Raw genomic sequence first — 18,681 nt, 5'->3', positions numbered from 1 at the left:
GCAGTCTCAGGGAGGACGTCCGCAGGGAGCTGGCATGTCGGGACACCACCTGCACACTGGATGAGCTCATTGACTTGGCTATCCGTCTCGACAATCTGCTGGCTGCTCGCGGGCGTTCGGATCAGGCCCTGTCGTTTCCACTTCCCAGCCCTCCTGCCCCTATCCCTATGGAATTAGGAGGGGCAGCTTCGAGGGAGACCGGAGGAGGAGTGTCCTCCTGCACCAGTTGTGGTCGACGAGGGCACACGTCAGACCGGTGCTGGAGGAACTCGTCTGGGAGTCGGGAGGGCAGGCGGAGCACTGCTCGATCACCCCAGGTGAGTAAGCACCAGACTCACCCAGAGCCTCCTGTCGGTCATGTGTATGTTTTGATTTCTTTCCCTGGGTTTTTTCCCTCTCTACAGCATAAGGCGCTAGTCGATTCAGGCGCAGCTGGGAATTTCATGGATCGTGGGCTTGCGTTAAGGCTAGGGATTCCCCTGGTGTCGGTAGATCAACCTTTCCCCGTGCACTCATTAGATAGCCGACCATTAGGGTCAGGAGTGATTAGGGAGGCTACGGTGCCACTGGACATGGTAACGCAGGGGGATCATAAGGAGCAGATTAGTCTGTTCCTTATAGATTCACCTGCGTTTCCGGTGGTGTTGGGGGTTCCCTGGTTAGCTCAACACAACCCGGTGATTTCCTGGCGACAGGGGGCTCTTAAGGGGTGGTCAGAGGAGTGTTCAGGTAGGTGTAGAGGAGTTGCCGTTGGTGCGACTACGGTGGAGAGTCCAGACCAAGTTTCCACCGTGCGCATTCCCTCTGAATATGCCGATTTGGCTATCGCCTTCAGTAAAAAGAAGGCGACCCAATTACCACCTCATCGTCGAGAGGACTGCGTGATAAACCTTCTGGAGAACGCTGCACTTCCTAGGAGTCACGTGTATCCATTGTCCCAGGAGGAGACGGTAGCGATGGAAACATACGTTACTGAATCACTGAGACAGGGGTACATTCGGCCCTCCGCATCACCCGTCTCCTCGAGCTTCTTTTTTGTGAAGAAGAAGGATGGAGGTCTGCGTCCGTGCATTGATTATAGAGGTCTAAATTCCATCACAGTGGGGTTTAGTTACCCACTACCTCTCATCGCCACGGCGGTGGAATCATTTCACGGGGCGCGCTTCTTCACAAAACTGGACCTGAGGAGCGCGTATAATCTGGTGCGTATCCGGGGAGGGGATGAGTGGAAAACTGCATTCAGTACTACATCTGGTCATTATGAGTACCGCGTCATGCCATACGGGTTGAAGAATGCTCCAGCCGTTTTCCAATCCTTCGTAGACGAGATTCTCCGAGACCTGCTCGGGCAGGGAGTGGTAGTGTACATCGATGACATCTTGATCTATTCTGCCACACGCGCGGCGCATGTGTCTCTGGTGCGTAAGGTACTTGGGCGACTGCTGGAGCATGATCTGTATTGCAAGGCGGAGAAATGTGAGTTTTTCAAACAGTCCGTTTCCTTCCTGGGATATCGTATTTCCACCTCTGGGGTGGTGATGGAGGATGACCGCGTTACAGCCGTGCGTAATTGGCCGACTCCGACCACGGTGAAAGAGGTGCAGCGGTTTTTAGGGTTTGCCAATTACTACCGGAGGTTTATCCGGGGTTTTGGTCAGGTAGCTGCTCCCATCACCTCGCTGCTGAAGGGAGGACCGGTGCGCTTGCGCTGGTCAGCAGAGGCGGGCAGAGCATTCACTCGTTTGAAGGAGCTGTTCACCAATGCACCCGTGTTGGCGCATCCGGACCCCTCTTTAGCGTTCATAGTGGAGGTGGATGCGTCCGAGGCTGGGGTCGGAGCCGTGCTGTCCCAACGCTCGGGCGTGCCACCCAAACTTCGCCCTTGTGCTTTCTTTTCGAGCAAGCTCAGCCCAGCGGAGCGAAACTATGATGTGGGGGACCGGGAGTTGTTAGCTGTAGTCAAGGCTCTGAAGGTGTGGAGACATTGGCTTGAGGGGGCTAAACACCCCTTTCTCATCTGGACTGACCATCGTAATCTCGAGTATATCCGGGCAGCGAAGAGAATGAATCCACGTCAGGCTAGATGGGCCATGTTTTTTACCAGATTCCGGTTTACCCTCTCATACCGGCCCGGCTCCCAAAACACCAAGGCCGACGCGCTGTCCCGCCTCTATGATACCGAGGAGCGGCCCGTTGAGCCAACTCCCATCATTTCACCGTCATGTCTCGTGGCACCGGTGGTATGGGAGGTGGACGCAGAGATAGAGGGGGCCTCACGGTCAGAGCCGGCCCCTCCCAACTGTCCAGTAGGAACCCAGTACGTACCGAGGGGGGTCCGGGACAAGCTGATTCGGTGGGCTCATACTCTCCCCTCCTCGGGTCATCCTGGCATCGAGAGGACAGTGCGGAGTCTGAGAGGGAGATACTGGTGGCCCACGCTAGCTAAAGACGTGAGATTTTATGTCTCCTCCTGCTCCGTGTGTGCTCAGAGCAAGGCTCCTCGGCACTTGCCTAGAGGGAAATTACAACCCCTCCCCGTTCCACAACGGCCGTGGACACACTTATCGGTGGACTTTCTTACCGACCTTCCCCCGTCCCAGGGAAGTACTACAATCCTGGTCGTTGTGGATTGGTTTTCTAAGTCCTGTCGTCTCATCCCGTTGCCCGGTCTCCCTACGGCCCTGCAGACTGCTGAGGCCTTGTTTACCCATGTCTTCCGGCACTATGGGGTGCCTGAGGACATCGTTTCTGATCGGGGTCCCCAATTCACGTCCAGAGTATGGAGGGCGTTTATGGAGAGACTGGGGGTCTCGGTCAGCTTAACCTCAGGTTTTCACCCCGAGAGTAATGGGCAGGTGGAGCGCGTAAATCAAGAGGTGGGCAGGTTTCTGCGGTCCTATTGCCGGGACCGGCCTGGTGAGTGGGCAAGGTATGTTCCCTGGGCTGAACTAGCTCAGAACTCCCTACGCCACTCCTCAACTAACTTGTCTCCTTTTGAGTGTGTGTTAGGTTACCAGCCGGTCCTGGCTCCATGGCATCAGAGCCAGACCGAGGCTCCTGCGGTGGAGGAATGGGTACAGCGCTCCAAGGACACATGGAAAGCCGTTCAGGACTCACTACGGGTAGCGGGCGAACGGCAGAAGAGGAGCGCTGACCAACACCGCAGTGAGGCCCCCGTGTTTGCACCGGGGGACAGGGTCTGGCTCTCGACCCGGAACCTGCCCCTCCGCCTGCCCTGTCGGAAGCTGGGGCCGCAGTGTGTGGGGCCGTTTAAAGTCCTGAGGAGAATAAACGAGGTGTGTTACAGGTTACAACTTCCTAGGTATTACCGTATTAACCCCTCGTTTCATGTGTCTCTCCTCAGGCCGGTGGTGGCTGGTCCCCTGCAAGAAGGTGAGGTGCCTGAGGTCCCTCCGCCCCCCCTGGACATCGAGGGGTCCCCGGCGTACACAGTTCGGGGCATTCTGGATTCGAGACGCCGGGTGGGGGGCCTACAGTACCTCGTGGACTGGGAGGGGTACGGTCCGGAGGAGAGATGCTGGGTTCCGGTGAGGGACATTTTGGACCCTTCTCTCCTGAGTGATTTCCACCGCCTCCACCCGGATCGCCCAGCACCTCGTCCTCCGGGTCGTCCTCGAGGACGGTGGCGGCGCGCTGCGGGGGCCGCGCGTCAGGGGGGGGGGGTACTGTCACGACTTCCGCCGAAGTTGGCTCTCCTGCCTGTTCGGGCGGTGCTCGGCGGTCGTCGTCACCGTCCTACTAGCCACCATCGATCCCTTTTTCGTTTGTCTGTTGGTTTTGTCTTATTAGTTTCACCTGTGTGTATTTTAGTTTATTGACGTCCTTATTTATAGTAGGTTGTCCCGCCCTTGTTTCGTGCGGGATTGTTTTGGTTTCATGTATTTTAGTGAATACGTATTGTGTTATTTGCTCCGATATATCTTAATCCTGTGTTGGATTATTTCACCCTGTTTTCGGGTTTTCAGTGTTTGTTCCGGAGAATAAACTATCGACTCACTGCACCTGCTCTCTGCGCTTGATTCCACCTACCTTGTTAATACGTGACACCCCCGCTATAACTGGCTATCAGCGGAGACTTGTCTGGCCACGAAACAATTAATTCAGCCTCGTTTACTGCCTTTTTTTAAAACATAGTTGATATGGCTGACTTGCTTAAACAATTGTGGTTTCTACTAACAATTGAAATGTACAAACTATGGCATAAGGGAACGATGATCGGATAAAACGCATTCCGTAAGTTTGATTAAGACATTAATGAGCGAGCAACGACAGACAGTCAATATATCTATGTGTTCAGCACCTTTGAAATGTACAGCGACAGAATGCAGAACATGGGCTGCTCTAACAGTATTTTCCCTGTACGCCAAGTCAGAACCGTAGGATTAATAAAGGGGGCATATAAGCAGACAACAAAACCTCTTACAATATTAAATGACGACATTGCTCAAAAACAGGTTATAGGCTACATGTTTTTTTATTTATTTTTTATTTCACCTTTATTTAACCAGATAAAGCACAGCAGTGCGACAAAAAACAAACACAGAGTTACACATGGGATAAACAAAAGTACAGTACACAATACAAAAAGCTATATACAGTGTGTGCAAATGGAGTAAGGAGGTAAGGCAATAAATAGGCCATAGTAGCGAAGTAATTACAATTTAGCAAATTAACACTGGAGTGATAGATGTGCAGATGATGATGTGCAAGTAGAAATACTGGTGTGCAAAAAAGTAAATAAAAACAATATGGGGATGAGGTAGGTAGTTGGATGGGCTATTTACAGATGGGCTATGTACAGCTGCAGCGATCGGTAAGCTTCTCAGATAGCTGATGCTTAAAGTTAGTGAGGGAGATATAAGTCTCCAAATTCAGACATTTTTGCAATTCGTTCCAGTCATTGACAGCAGAGAACTGGAATGAAAGGCGGCCAAAAGAGGTGTTGGCTTTGGGGATGACCAGTAAGAAATTAATAGGCGAAAATAGACCAAATTATTAGAGTGAGGCACATGGGCTAACTACTAACAGCTTACTACACAACATCCACTTAGTTTTACTTTCTTAGCTACAGTATACATATCTCCCTTACAAATTACATCATTTATGCAGCCGCATACAAGACATTTTTGGACTCCGCTTGGCTAGTGATGTGCTCACTTAAACATGAAGGTGGCGCCTCGGAAAAAACACACACAGCCACTTCATTGAATAGCAGGCTACTGGTTGCTTTGCACTGCTTGCAGTTAGCCGCTGATTCCTTCCAAACAACTCATTGTTGAATTTGCGATTTCCAACTTTCCAATCTTTATGTCCAATGGCCGATGAGCACCGATATGTTTATCTATAATTTATCATCATTATTTATCTTTATAAGACAATGATTAGCCAGTAGATTGTCAACTTGATTCATGATGGTGACTGCTAGCTAAGACTTTGAAAGTATGATGTTGACATGATCAGTCCAATCAAAGCTACTGTACATATAACGTGATTTGACGTCATTACATCTGTAGCCAATGACCTTGAGCCTTCTTGGAAGGGCACTTGTAATATAAAACTCTATGGCAGGACCCAAAGGGCAAAAATGTTGGATGTCTACCCTTACTAAGGACATAAAATTCACGATGACGTAGTGTCCCCATGAGTGACAGAATACTCAGCCAATCACGGAGGCGTAGAAGGCCCATTGTTCCTCACTGTTTTTGGGTTAGTAAAAATGTGTAACGTAGCTCTATTTTACCTCTGCATGCATTTTTTTCACTATTCGGACTGTCTAAATAATCCATGTGTTGTTCTGAAATATGAACACAGAAATACTGGACATTTTGAACTCTTATTATGGTGGTGATTTGACAAAATTACTATAATGGTCTTGAATTGGACTCACATTTTTCTGGTTTCGGTCTTGACTCGGTCTCTGACCCCTTACCCCCTCTTGACTCTGTCTCGATTTGCTCCGGTCTTGGAGCAAATCGAGTCTCACTTTAGGTGGTCTTGAACACAACACTGATGACATGGTATGACGTGTCATTATGTGTTATGAAAAACTAGTCTTGGAGGTGTGTTTCCTGACCAATTCCGCATTTGGTTAATGATATTTGGCCCCATTAGAAGGAATGCCTATTTCACTTTCTCTAAATCCCCAGAATGAATCTAAGACAACATTTATTACAGATTTCTTTAGTTTAAGTTTTTGTCGTGGATGTTTTAGTTGCGCAGTTTTACATCTGACTAAGGTGTTTGGTGCAGTACTTCTGAAGTAAAAAAATGTGCAACGTGTTGTCTTATGTAAACAGACGGAGCTGTTGGGGGTCTGTCTCACTGTCTATGCTATTTGATAGAGAAATCACTGCAGCTGTTCACATAATGTTAGTAGGCAAATGGACACTGTCAAATCAAAATCCAACCTTAATTTACCCATGGTGAGGCACAAATATTCCAAACTCTGTTTTAGATGAGACTTTAGCTGGGCCACTCAAGGACTTTCACATTCTTGTTCTGAAACCCTTCCAGCGTTGCTTTGGCTGTATGGTTGGGGTCATTGTCCCGTTGGAACGTAAATCTTTGCTTCAGTCTAAGGTCGTTTGCAGGTTCTCATTAAGGATTTGCCTGTATTTGGCTCCATTCATTGTTCCCTCTATCCTTACCAGTCTCCCAGCCCCTGCCGCTGAAAATTCTCCCCATAGCATGATGCTGCCACCACCACGATTCAGGTAGTGATGGTGAGCGGTACCTGGTTTTGCATTCAGGCCAAAGATATCTATTTTTGTCTCATCAGACCACGGAATCTTTTGACATGCTCTCATGTGCCTTTTTGCAATCTCCATGCGCTCCCATAAATCCAAGATTGGTGAAGTGTTGTAGAGACCGCTGTCCTTCTGGCAGATTTTCCCATCTCAGCCAAGGAACTCGGTAGTTCTGTCAGTGTGTTCATTGGGTTCTTAGTCACCTCCCTGACCAAGATACTTCTTGCCCGGTTGCTCAGTTTGGTCGGACGGCCAGCTCTAGAGGCAGAGTCTGGTTAGCTCCATATTTTTTTCCATTTACCAATGACGGAGACAACTGTGCTCTTGGAGACTTTCAACACTCTAGAAATGTTTTTATACCCATCCCCAGATATATGCCTCATCACAATTCTCTGAGATCTACGGATAGTTAATTGGATTTCATGGTATAGTTTCTGATCTGACCTACAATGTCAACTGTGTGACCTTATATAGGAAGGTGTGAAACATGTTCTCACTTTGTCATTATGGGGTATTGTGTGTAGATGGGTGGGGCAGGGGGGGAAGAATCGACTTAATCCATTTTGAATTCAAGCTGCAACACAACAAAATGTGGAGTAAATCAAGGGGAATTAATACTTTATGAAGGCACTGCATGTCAGAGCCCTCCCTCTGGGCAAGCAGATTAAGCCCTGCCCTCCTGGCTCTAGCCTGCAGATGACCCTTGACCTGGAAATCCTGCCCCTCTCCCAGTCCACCCACTGAGGACAAGGAACTCTGATAGGGACTCCTTTTCAAGAAGTTCAAGGGAAATGTGCCTCCGCTCAGGCCAGTATGCCTGGGAGGAACCCTTTTATGTTTATGGGCGATCTTGATGAGGATACATACCCATTAGGTTTCAGACATAGAGGAGGTCTGTGGTATTAGCCATGAACAAGTGCACCATCAGCACAGAGAAAGACTCAAACCATTGACCACAGAGACCACAAATGAGGCGTTAAGTAGAGTGGCACAGCAGCAGAGTGGGGCATAGAGATAGAGAGATTTACCCCTCTTCTCCTCTCATCCATGCATGTGTCCGCTCTCCCTCTATCCACTCCTCCCCAAACCAGCCCATCCCCCTCATTCTTCCACTCCCTCCATTTCACATTTACATCAAAACATGTTGAATGGCCCACAATTCTTTGTCACAAAATAACAACTGTCACCTTCACTGTCACATTAAATCAATGTTAATGTTGTTTTCCTTTAATGTAATTTCTGTAATTGGAATTTAATTCTCCAACAATATTTGGGAAGATTTTTAATTGACGTTTGCTGTAATTAATTGCTGGGCAGAAACCAAGGCAGAGACAGGGAGAAGTTAAAAAACGCAACCTGACAGAGATTGGGAGAGAGGAAAGGGGTACTGGCGGGGCAGGCCGGGGAGAGGGGCCTGCTGGGACGGTTTCATCATCACGGCCACCCCCCTGCTGATGGGGTAGGAGAAGGGAGGGGGAGATAGATTCTTCTTCACAGTCGGGAGATTTAATTGCACACAGATTCCATTACCTCCGCACAAATGTCACGTTCACTTCTGATCAGTGGCAAGGCAGGGCCTGGCAGTCAGCCAGACTAGAGTGCAGAAAGTGTTCAGCCAATCAGAGAACCCATGGCAGACAGAGGAGAGGGACAGGGAGACTAGAGCATGCCAAAGATGTTAAAAACAAAGGACAGTCACACACACAAAGCTGCCGATGCTACTACGACCGGTGTATCATTCAGCGAGTAAAGTGTGCAATTTTTGTTTTGATTGATATTTTTCAATGATTTTGCCAATATGACACAAGGTGGTCATGATAGTGTTTCATTTTTAATGACTATGTCATCGGTATGATGATATTCTGTAGACGTTTGTGCAAAACATGTTCTGTGTTAAAAAATGTAACGTTACAAACCTAACCCTAAAACTGTTTCTAATTGACAAAACATTCAAGATCCATACTTGTGTAGTAATACTTTCTGCAATGCATCAACATAGTTAGAAATATGTTCAACAAAGTTTCAATATGATAAACCACTTGATAAATGTACACATTATTTTAAGTTGTTTCATTATTTAAAGTCATAATGCAATTTGGTTAAATAAAAATTGAACATTATTTGGCCTGAACAATTAACAATTCTTGAAAATACTTTTTGAGTATGTGTTGGTATCTAGATTAACCGAATTATAATTAGATGCAAATTAGCATAATAAATTAAATCCTACTGTGCTGCAGAGTAGTTCACAGATTGGCAGAGCACACACACGACATTAAAAGTCATTTTAGAGTAGATGTAGATAGAGTAAGAATGTGCTCTTACCGTGTTCACTCGTGAAGGAAAGACTGGCGCTCCATTCTTCCAATGAGAATTCAGCTTAGGTTCTTTGGAGGCGGGATCATCAGCAGTTCACAGATGACACTGTATTTAAGTATGCGAGGGACAGACAGAAGAGAAGGACAGGGGAGATAGATATATGTCTATTACAAACAGGATGTGAAAAGGTGGGGAGAGTCCCTACAGTTCACTTAACCCACATCAACCGTGAATGTGAAGAGGGAAAATTAAACGTGATCAGTTCCAACCACACATATTTTACATGAGTTATGACACACTGATTCCTGTTGTCATCTCATGACCTAAATACATATCGAGTCATGTCACTGTTTAAATCTTTACAAAGACAGATCAGTGGTGATTGCATAATGTGGTGATGATGCTGCTGATGAAAATGTCATAGTTTAACAAAATGACAAAGTATACAACTACAGAATTCTGATTCTCATCTAACTCTGCATGTTCTCAGTGACACACTGAACTATAAACTCACACCATCGTCTGTGAGCTCAGTCTCAAAATAATCTGAATTTTGAAAGGCCATTTTCTGAACACCATTCAGTCAGTTACAAAATTACATTGTGAACGGTATACCATATTTTACGATATACCGGTATTGATACACAGACCGGTTTGGGTTTTTACTTTACCTTCTATAACGGTATTTTAATGTTTGGTTTGTTAAATGTGACACGCCGTGTGTTATGTCCATTTCTATAGTTTACTCCGCATCTTGAGTCATCTCTCTCAGCTCTCTCTCTTTGCATTCCGGTGTCCACAGACCAAGCCCCGCCCCCTGTCAAGAAGCACATTTGTTGTTCCTCGACCACAAGACACTTGCATTCAGTCTGCATGGTCAACGCAGCACATGCAACAATGTTGATGACAACAATGCTGTTTTCACTTTGCTTCTTAATATAAATCCCCTAGCGTTCTATATATACACTATTAGTTTATGTTTCTTACATCTGAAAACTGATCGTTTGTCTTTTCTTAGGCAGTTGGGCCTAAATCATGTTAGCCGCTCATGCTAATTGCTAGTTAGCTGGCTAGCTAATAAATGTACTGAATCAGAGCAAACGTAACTAGCTATACAGCCTGATAATACCAGTGATGTGGGAGACCTAAATTAGAATGTTGTTTGTGTAACAGTATCCTCTAAATCAAAGAGGAATTACTCGAAGCATGAATATGTTAAGTACATAAAGTAGCTAAGACAAAGCATTCAATGTAGCCAAAGACTACATGGTCCCCTAGGAAACACTTATCAACACTTTGGCTCCTACCCTGTCACAATAACTCCTTCCTGGCATTTTTATTCATTGTCATATCAAACAACACTGTATTCAAAGTGCCCACTATTATATTCTAACTATAAAATTAGAATATTCATTATATTTCCATGGAACCAACAGCTCACCCAAGTGTTTAGCTCTAAATGGCAAATCAAATCGCAACATTTGGTTGAAAATAAGCCCTAGATTGTTTGGCCATATCATGCAGCCCCACTATGTATGAAAATACAGATTTTTTGTGGGGGGCGGGGGTTCAGTTGAATTGAACAGTATAAAGCAATCAGAATGGAGAAAGACCCATTGAAATCACTTAGAATGTATGTGTTGCCACCCTAGGATCACTAACTACTCAAAGCAAATTTAGAACATTTATTTTTCAAAAACATAAAATACCGTCAAATACTGTCATTCTTTTATACAGTGATATCATATTTTAGCCATATCGCCCAGCCCGAGTGTGTGTGTGCATGACCATCTATGTCTTTAGGCCCATCTGTTTATGGCATGAGTGTATAATGCACTTTTGTTCTCCCACCAGAAGAACATACCATGGAGATCCCGCTCCATTAATTGACCTTGCCTATGACAGCCAGTGTCAAAAGACTAAATATATAACTCTGACTCTTTCTCTGTGCAGCAGTAGTGTGTAGAGGCCCCAAACCAAACACAACAAGCCACAGGCCCGCCATCCCAACTCCTCATAATTCATGAGTGTGGAATTCAGCTAACCCCATTAACGCGGCATTGTTTCCACAGCCGGGCCACATTCCTCTGCCCGTCATCAGCCTCTGAACCCCAGATAAGACCCCTCTGATTACCCGTCTGCATGCCTGTCATTACCCCCAAAAAATATGTTGATCCCAATAGACGGCTTCACCTCTCTGAATTTATGGCTGCACCATTGGGGCTCTGCTGAAAAGAGCATTGGCTCAAAAAGGCCCTGTAAACTTTGAGACCCCGCACAGAAGGCACTCACAACAGGCTATTGAGAAAAGACTCAATAAAAAAAAGCATACCCCCATGCAGAATTGACAATGGCTCCAAGAAAATCTAACTGATGAGATCATTCTAAAAGTGATTCAATTCATGGTCTCATGTAAAGGATGTAAAGAAAGTGTGAGAGTAAAAGTACTTTTGAAGGTAGGTAATTATACTTCACTTCGCAAATTAGCAGGAAGCAGTTATTGGCTGTTTAGTTTATAGATGTGCCACTGGCTTTCCATCCAAAAAACTGAACAAACAGCCAAACACTGTATGATACAGTACAGTATCTTGAAAGTCATATTCACTGCCAAAACATCCATAAGACATATACAGTACAACAGCTAAGCTATGTTTCACTTGTGGATTTCCACACAGCAGCTGCTCAACACACAACTTTCAGCTTCAGAAGCATGTGTTTTTAATCTCCCCTTTTCACCCAAATTACAATCTTTGTCAGTTTCAAAGGGAACTAGTAACCAGCCACTTTAAAGTAGTGTGTTAACCAGTTGCATCTCTAGGGGCGCTATTTCATTTTTGGATAAAAAACGTTCCCGTTTTAAGCGCGATATTTTGTCACGAAAAGATGCTCGACTATGCATATTCTTTTTTTTTTGTCTGTAAGTGCCCCAGAACTCATTCTACAGGCGAAACCAAGATGATACGTTAAACAGGAAATGAGCAGAATTTCTGAAGCTCTGTTTTCTAATGTCTCCTTATATGGCTGTGAATGCGACAGGAATAAGCTTAGACCTTCTGCCGTTTCCCCAAGATGTCGGCAGCATTGTGACGTATTTGTAGGCATATCATTGGAAGATTGACCATAAGAGACTACATTTTCCAAGTGTCCGCCTGGTGTCCTGCGTCGAAACTGGTGCGTAAAGCCATGTGCAAGTATTTTTCCATTTGATTGAGAGGGGAAACCATGCTTCCACGAACGATATATCATCGAAGAGATATGTGAAAAACACCTTGAGGATTGATTCTAAACAACGTTTGCCATGTTTTCAGTCGATATTATGGAGTTAATTTGGAAAAAAGTTCGCGTTTTGAGGACTGAATTTTCGTTTTTTTTTGGTAGCCAAATGTGATGTACAAAACGGAGCTATTTCTAATACACAAAGAATCTTTTTGGAAAAACTGAGCATCTGCTATCTAACTGAGAGTCTCCTCATTGAAAACATCTGAAGTTCTTCAAAGGTAAATGATTTTATTTGAAGGCTTTTATGTTTTTGTTGAAATGTTGCGTGCTGGATGCTAACGCTAAATGCTACGCTAGCTAGCTACTTTTACACAAATGATTGTTTTCCTATGGTTGAGAAGCATATTTTGAAAATCTGAGATGACAGTGTTGTTTACAAAAGGCTAAGCTTGAGAGATGGCATATTTATTTCATTTCATTTGCGATTTTCATGAATAGTTAACGTTGTGTTATGCTAATGAGCTTGCTGATAGATTTACACACATCCTGGATACAGGGGTTTTTTCATAGCTAAACGTGACGCAGAAAACAGAGCGATTTGTCCTAAACAAATAATCTTTCAGGAAAAACTGAACATTTGCTATCTGAGAGTCTCCTCATTGAAAACATCTGAAGTTCTTCAAAGGTAAATTATTTTATTTGAATGCTTTTCTGTTTTTTTGTGTAAATGTTGCCAGCTGAATGCTAATGCTAAATGCTACGCTAAATGCTACGTTAGCCATCAATACTGTTACACAAATGCTTGTTTTGCAATGGTTGAGAAGCATATTTTGAAAATCTGAGATGACAGTGTTGTTAACAAAAGGCTAAGCTTGAGAGCTAGCATATTTATTTCATTTCATTTGCGATTTTCATGAATAGTTAACGTTGCGTTATGGTAATTAGCTTGAGTCTGTATTCACGATCCCGGATCCGGGATGGGGAGATCAGAAAGGTTAATAGTGTGTCAAGTTTCCAAGCGATCTGACAACAAATTTGTGGAGGTGTTTGTTCTACCCAGGTCCATGAAACATTGGGTAAACTGGATGCGAGCAAGGATAACCTACATTTCCCTAGGGCTGGGCGGTATGCCGTATTTTACTATATACCGGTATTGATGCACGGACCGGTATGGGTTTTTACTTCATCTTCTAAAACGGTATTTGAATGTTTGGTTTGTTAAATGTGATATGCTGTGTGTAACGTCCATTTGTACAGTTTACTCCGCTACTCGAGTCATCCCTCTCTGCGCCGCTTTCCACACAGACATAGCCTTGTCACTCAAGGAGCGCATTTGTTGTTGTTTGACCACGAGACACTTTCAGTCTAAATGGTCAATGCAGCACACGCAACGATGTTGTTTCCACTTTGATCTTAATATAAATACACACGCGTTCTATAATTACAATATTAGTTTGTGTTTCTTACATCTGCAAACAGCTAGTTTGTATTTTCTTAGCAAGTTAGCCTAAATCGCTAGTTAGCGGGCTAGCTAGGCGGTTTATTGTTGGCTAGCTGACTCGCACTGCGTCAGAGCAAACGTAGCTGGCTAATATAGCCTAATACCAGTGCTGGTGGAGACCTAAATCAGCATGTTGTTTGTGCAACAGTATCTTCTAAATCTAAGAAGAATAGGCTAAACATGAATATGTTGGCTACATGAATAAAGATTTGATGTAGCCAAAGATTATAGGGTCCCCTAGGAAACACTGAACATCACTTTGGTTCCTAGCCTGTCACAATAACTTCATCCATGGCATTTTCATTCGTTGTCATGTCAAACAACACTGTACTCAAAGTGCCTACTATTATTTACATTCTAACATTAGAATTAATATAAACATATTTCCATGATTCCAAAAGTTCACCCAGGTGTTTTGATCTAAATTGCAATTGCAACATTAGGTTAAAAAAAAGGCCTAATTTTTTTGCCCATATCGTGGCAGTGTGGAAGTGATGCAGGAAATGCAGGAAGTTATTTTAGGTTGAAGTTTTAATTAATTTTATTTAACTAGGCAAGTCAGTTAAGAACAAATTCTTATTTACAATGATGGCCACAGTGGGTGAACTGCCTTGTTCAGGTGCAGAATGACAGATTTTTACCTTGACAGCTTGGGGATTCGATCTATCAACCTTTCGGTTACCAGCCCAATGCTCTAACCACTAGGCTACCTGCCACCCCAGTTGAGTTGAACAGTATACTTTAATAATGGGAATTGATGGAAATTGATGTAAAATATATCACTAGCCACTTTAAACAATGCTACTTAATATAATGTTTACATACCCTACATTACTCATCTCATATGTATATACTGTACTCAATACCATCTACTGCATCTTGCCTATGCCGTTCTGTACCATCACTCATTCATATATCTTTATGTACATATTCTTTATCCCTTTACACTGTGTGTATAAGGTTGTAGTTTTGGAATTGTTAGGTTAGATTACTCGTTGGTTATTACTGCATTTTCGGAACTAGAAGCAGAAGCATTTCGCTACACTCGCATTAACATCTGCTAACCATGTGTATGTGACAAATAGATTTGATTTGAAAACAATCAGAATGGAGAAAGACCCATTGAAATCATTTAGAATGTGTTGCCACTAGAGGTCGACCGATTAGGATTTTTCAACGGCGATACCGATTATGGGAGGACCATAAACCGATTTTGTATTTATTTATTTGTAATAATGACAATTACAACAATACTGAATAAACACTTATTTTAACTTAATATAATACATCAATAAAATCAATTTAGCCTCAAGTAAATAATGAAATAATGCAAAACCAAAGTGTTGGAGAAGAAAGTAAAAGTGCAATATGTTCCATGTAAAATATGTTCCATGTAAGAAAGCTAACGTTTCAGTTCCTTGCTCAGAACATGAGAACATATGAAAGCTGGTGGTTCCTTTTAACATGAGTCTTCAATATTCCCAGGTAAGAAGTTTTAGGTTGTATTTATTATAGGACTATTTCCCTCTATACCATTTGTATTTCATTAACCTTTGACTATTGGATGTTCTTATAGGCACTTTAGTATTGCCAGTGTAACAGTATAGCTTCCGTCCCTCTCCTCGCTCGAACCAGCAACACAATGACAATTAGCGCACGCTAATTAGCTAGCCATTTCACTTCGGTTACTCGAGCCTCATCTCAGGAGTTGATAGGCTTGAAGTCATAAACAGCGCAATGCTTGACGCACAACGAAGAGCTGCTGGCAAAACGCACGAAAGTGCTGTTTGAATGAATGTTTACGCGCCTGCTTCTACCTACCACCGCTCAGTCAGATACTTGTATCAGATACTTGTATCATATTATATGCCATGCAGGACACGCTAGATAATATCTAGTAATATCATCAACCATGTGTAGTTAACTAATGATTATGATTGATTGTTTTTTATAAGATAAGTTAATGCTAGCTAGCAACTTACCTTGGCTTACTGCATTCGCATAACAGGCTCCTCCTTGTGGAGTGCAACGAGAAAGAGGCAGGTCGTTATTGCGTTGGACTAGTTAAGATTGCAAGATTGGATCCCCCGAGCTGACAAGGTGAAAATCTGTCGTTCTGCCCCTGAACAGGGCAGTTAATCCACTGTTCCTAGGCCGTCATTGAAAATAAGAATGTGTTCTTAACTGACTTGCCTAGTTAAATAAAGACTAAATAGAGGTGAAAAAAATAAAATAATAAATAAATAAAAATCGGTGCCCAAAAATACCGATTTCCGATTGTTATGAAAACTTGAACTCGGCCCTAATTAATCGGCCATTCCGATTAATCGGTCGACCTCTAGTTGCCACCCTAGAGTCAGGCACTACTCGTGAAGCAAATGTAAAACATGAATTAATAAAAAACATAAAATACCGTCAAAATTTGAAAAATACCATATGATATTTTGGCCATATCGTCCTACTTCCCCCCCCCCTCCATGTCCAATACACAGAGGGACCACAGTCAAAGGGAGATCAAACCATACATAATAAGGGCCCCATTGACAAACGTCAATACCAAAACATTATACAGTGCCTTACGAAAGTATTCGGCCCCCTTGAACTTTGCAACCTTTTGCCACATTTCAGGCTTCAAACATAAAGATATAAAACTGTATTTTTTTGTGAAGAATCAACAACAAGTGGGACACAATCATGAAGTGGAACAACATTTATTGGATATTTCAAACTTTTTTAACAATTCAAAACCTGAAAAATTGGGCGTGCAAAATTACTTTACTTTCAGTGCAGCAAGCTCTCTCCAGAAGTTCAGTGAGGATCTCTGAATGATCCAATGTTGACCTAAATGACTAATGATGATAAATACAATCTACCTGTGTGTAATCAAGTCTCCGTATAAATGCACCTGCACTGTGATAGTCTCAGAGGTCCGTTAAAAGCGCAGAGATCATGAAGAACAAGGAACACACCAGGCAGGTCCGAGATACTGTTGTGAAGAAGTTTAAAGCCTGATTTGGATACAAAAAGATTTCCCAAGCTTTAAACATCCCAAGGAGCACTGTGCAAGCGATAATATTGAAATGGAAGGAGTATCAGACCACTGCAAATCTACCAAGACCTGGCCATCCCTTTAAATGTTCAGCTCATACAAGGAGAAGACTGATCAGAGATGCAGCCAAGAGGCCCATGATCACTCTGGATGAACTGCAGAGATCTACAGCTGAGGTGGGAGACTCTGTCCATAGTATATTGCACAAATCTGGCCTATTTGGAAGAGTGGCAAGAAGAAAGCCATTTCGTAAAGATATCCATAAAAAGTGTAATTTAAAGTTTGCCACAAGCCACCTGGGAGACACACCAAACATGTGGAAGAAGGTGCTCTGGTCAGATGAAACCAAAATTGAACTTTTTGGCAACAATGCAAAACGTTATGTTTGGCGTAAAAGCAACACAGCTGGACACACCATCCCCACTGTCAAACATGGTGGTGGCAGCATCATGGTTTGGGCCTGCTTTTCTTCAGCAGGGACAGGGAAGATGGTTAAAATTGATGGGAAGATGGATAGAGCCAAATACAGGACCATTCTGGAAGAAAACCTGATGGAGTCTGCAAAAGACCTGAGACTGGGACGGAGATTTGTCTTCCAACAAGACAATGATCCAAAACATAAAGCAAAATCTACAATGGAATGGTTAAAAAATAAACATATCCAGGTGTTAGAATGGCCAAGTCAAAGTCCAGACCTGAATCCAATCGAGAATCTGTGGAAAGAACTGAAAACTGCTGTTCACAAATGCTCTCCATCCAACCTCACTGAGCTCGAGCTGTTTTGCAAGGAGGAATGGGAAAAAATTTCAGTCTCTCGATGTGCAAAACTGATAGAGACATACCCCAAGCGACTTACAGCTGTAATCGCAGCAAAAGGTGGCGCTACAAAGTATTAACTTAAGGGGGCTGAATAATTTTGCACGCCCAATTTTTCAGTTTTTGATTTGTTAAAAAAGTTTGAAATATCCAATAAATGTCATTCCACTTCATGATTGTGTCCCACTTATTGTTGATTCTTCACAAAAAATACAGTTTTATATCTTTATGTTTGAAGCCTGAAATGTGGCAAAAGGTCGCAAAGTTCAAGGGGGCCGAATACTTTCGCAAGGCACTGTATATGGACCAAATGGTGGTTGGTAGCCTCAGAATGCTGTCTGTGTCCAACACAGTCCACCTGAGCTGCGACTGCCTGTCAGCAGGTAGCTAGCAGGACTCCATCTGACTAAAGAGAGAGAACATGGTGGCTGGATCGGATCAATGGCTTGACCCATTAAGTCACAACACTCCTAGTACCTCATCTAATAAGAGCCGGGCTCCAGGAGCACCCATGGCTGACCCATGCTGCTGGTGACAATTATAAGAGAGTGGTCTTTCAGCAGCGACGCCCACTTGACCTGGCAGCGCAAAGGCAAGGAGGAGATCCACATGATTTAAACTCCTCCCTAAGACGTGCTGACAAGGTTAGAGGGTCAACGCAGACATTAACAGGTCAGTGTGTGGCTCACTTGGGAACAATTACTCCCAGTCACAGCTAAGTGGACACTTGATTGAACACGACGGAGGCAGGACACACTTCCCACAGATAACAATCCCCAGAGCCATTTAGGATAAAAAGCCCTTGTGATACAGCCTTTATGGGCAAAATTCATCTTCCTTTTCCCCTTTAAAGCAATGTGAGAGTGATAGAGAGGCATTCTTTGGAGCAGATGAGCCTCTGAGCATTAACATTTTCTACCAATGCTAATAGCAGCTTATGACATCCAGACAATTACAAGGTGACAGAAAATAATAAAACAATGGCGAGACTGTGTTCATTTCATTAGGAA

The 18,681-nt window shown here is 43.7% G+C and overlaps 1 protein-coding gene across 11 annotated transcripts in view; it reads right to left on the bottom strand.

Moving 5' to 3' along the window:
• foxp1b (forkhead box P1b) overlaps positions 1-18,681 on the bottom strand; it is a 211,767-nt gene that overhangs the window by 164,794 nt on the left and 28,292 nt on the right. For all 11 annotated transcript variants that reach the window (XM_036983352.1, XM_036983347.1, XM_036983348.1 and 8 more), the window contains exon 2: positions 9,093-9,191. The gene's annotated coding sequence lies outside the window, so the exon portion shown is untranslated. The remainder of the gene's footprint in view (positions 1-9,092; positions 9,192-18,681) is intronic.

The sequence above is a fragment of the Oncorhynchus mykiss genome, chromosome 7, assembly GCF_013265735.2.
Source record: "Oncorhynchus mykiss isolate Arlee chromosome 7, USDA_OmykA_1.1, whole genome shotgun sequence".
Classification (NCBI taxonomy): domain Eukaryota; kingdom Metazoa; phylum Chordata; class Actinopteri; order Salmoniformes; family Salmonidae; genus Oncorhynchus; species Oncorhynchus mykiss.
The sequence above is the reverse complement of the archived record's forward strand: the minus strand, read 5'-3'. Positions and strand labels throughout refer to the sequence as shown.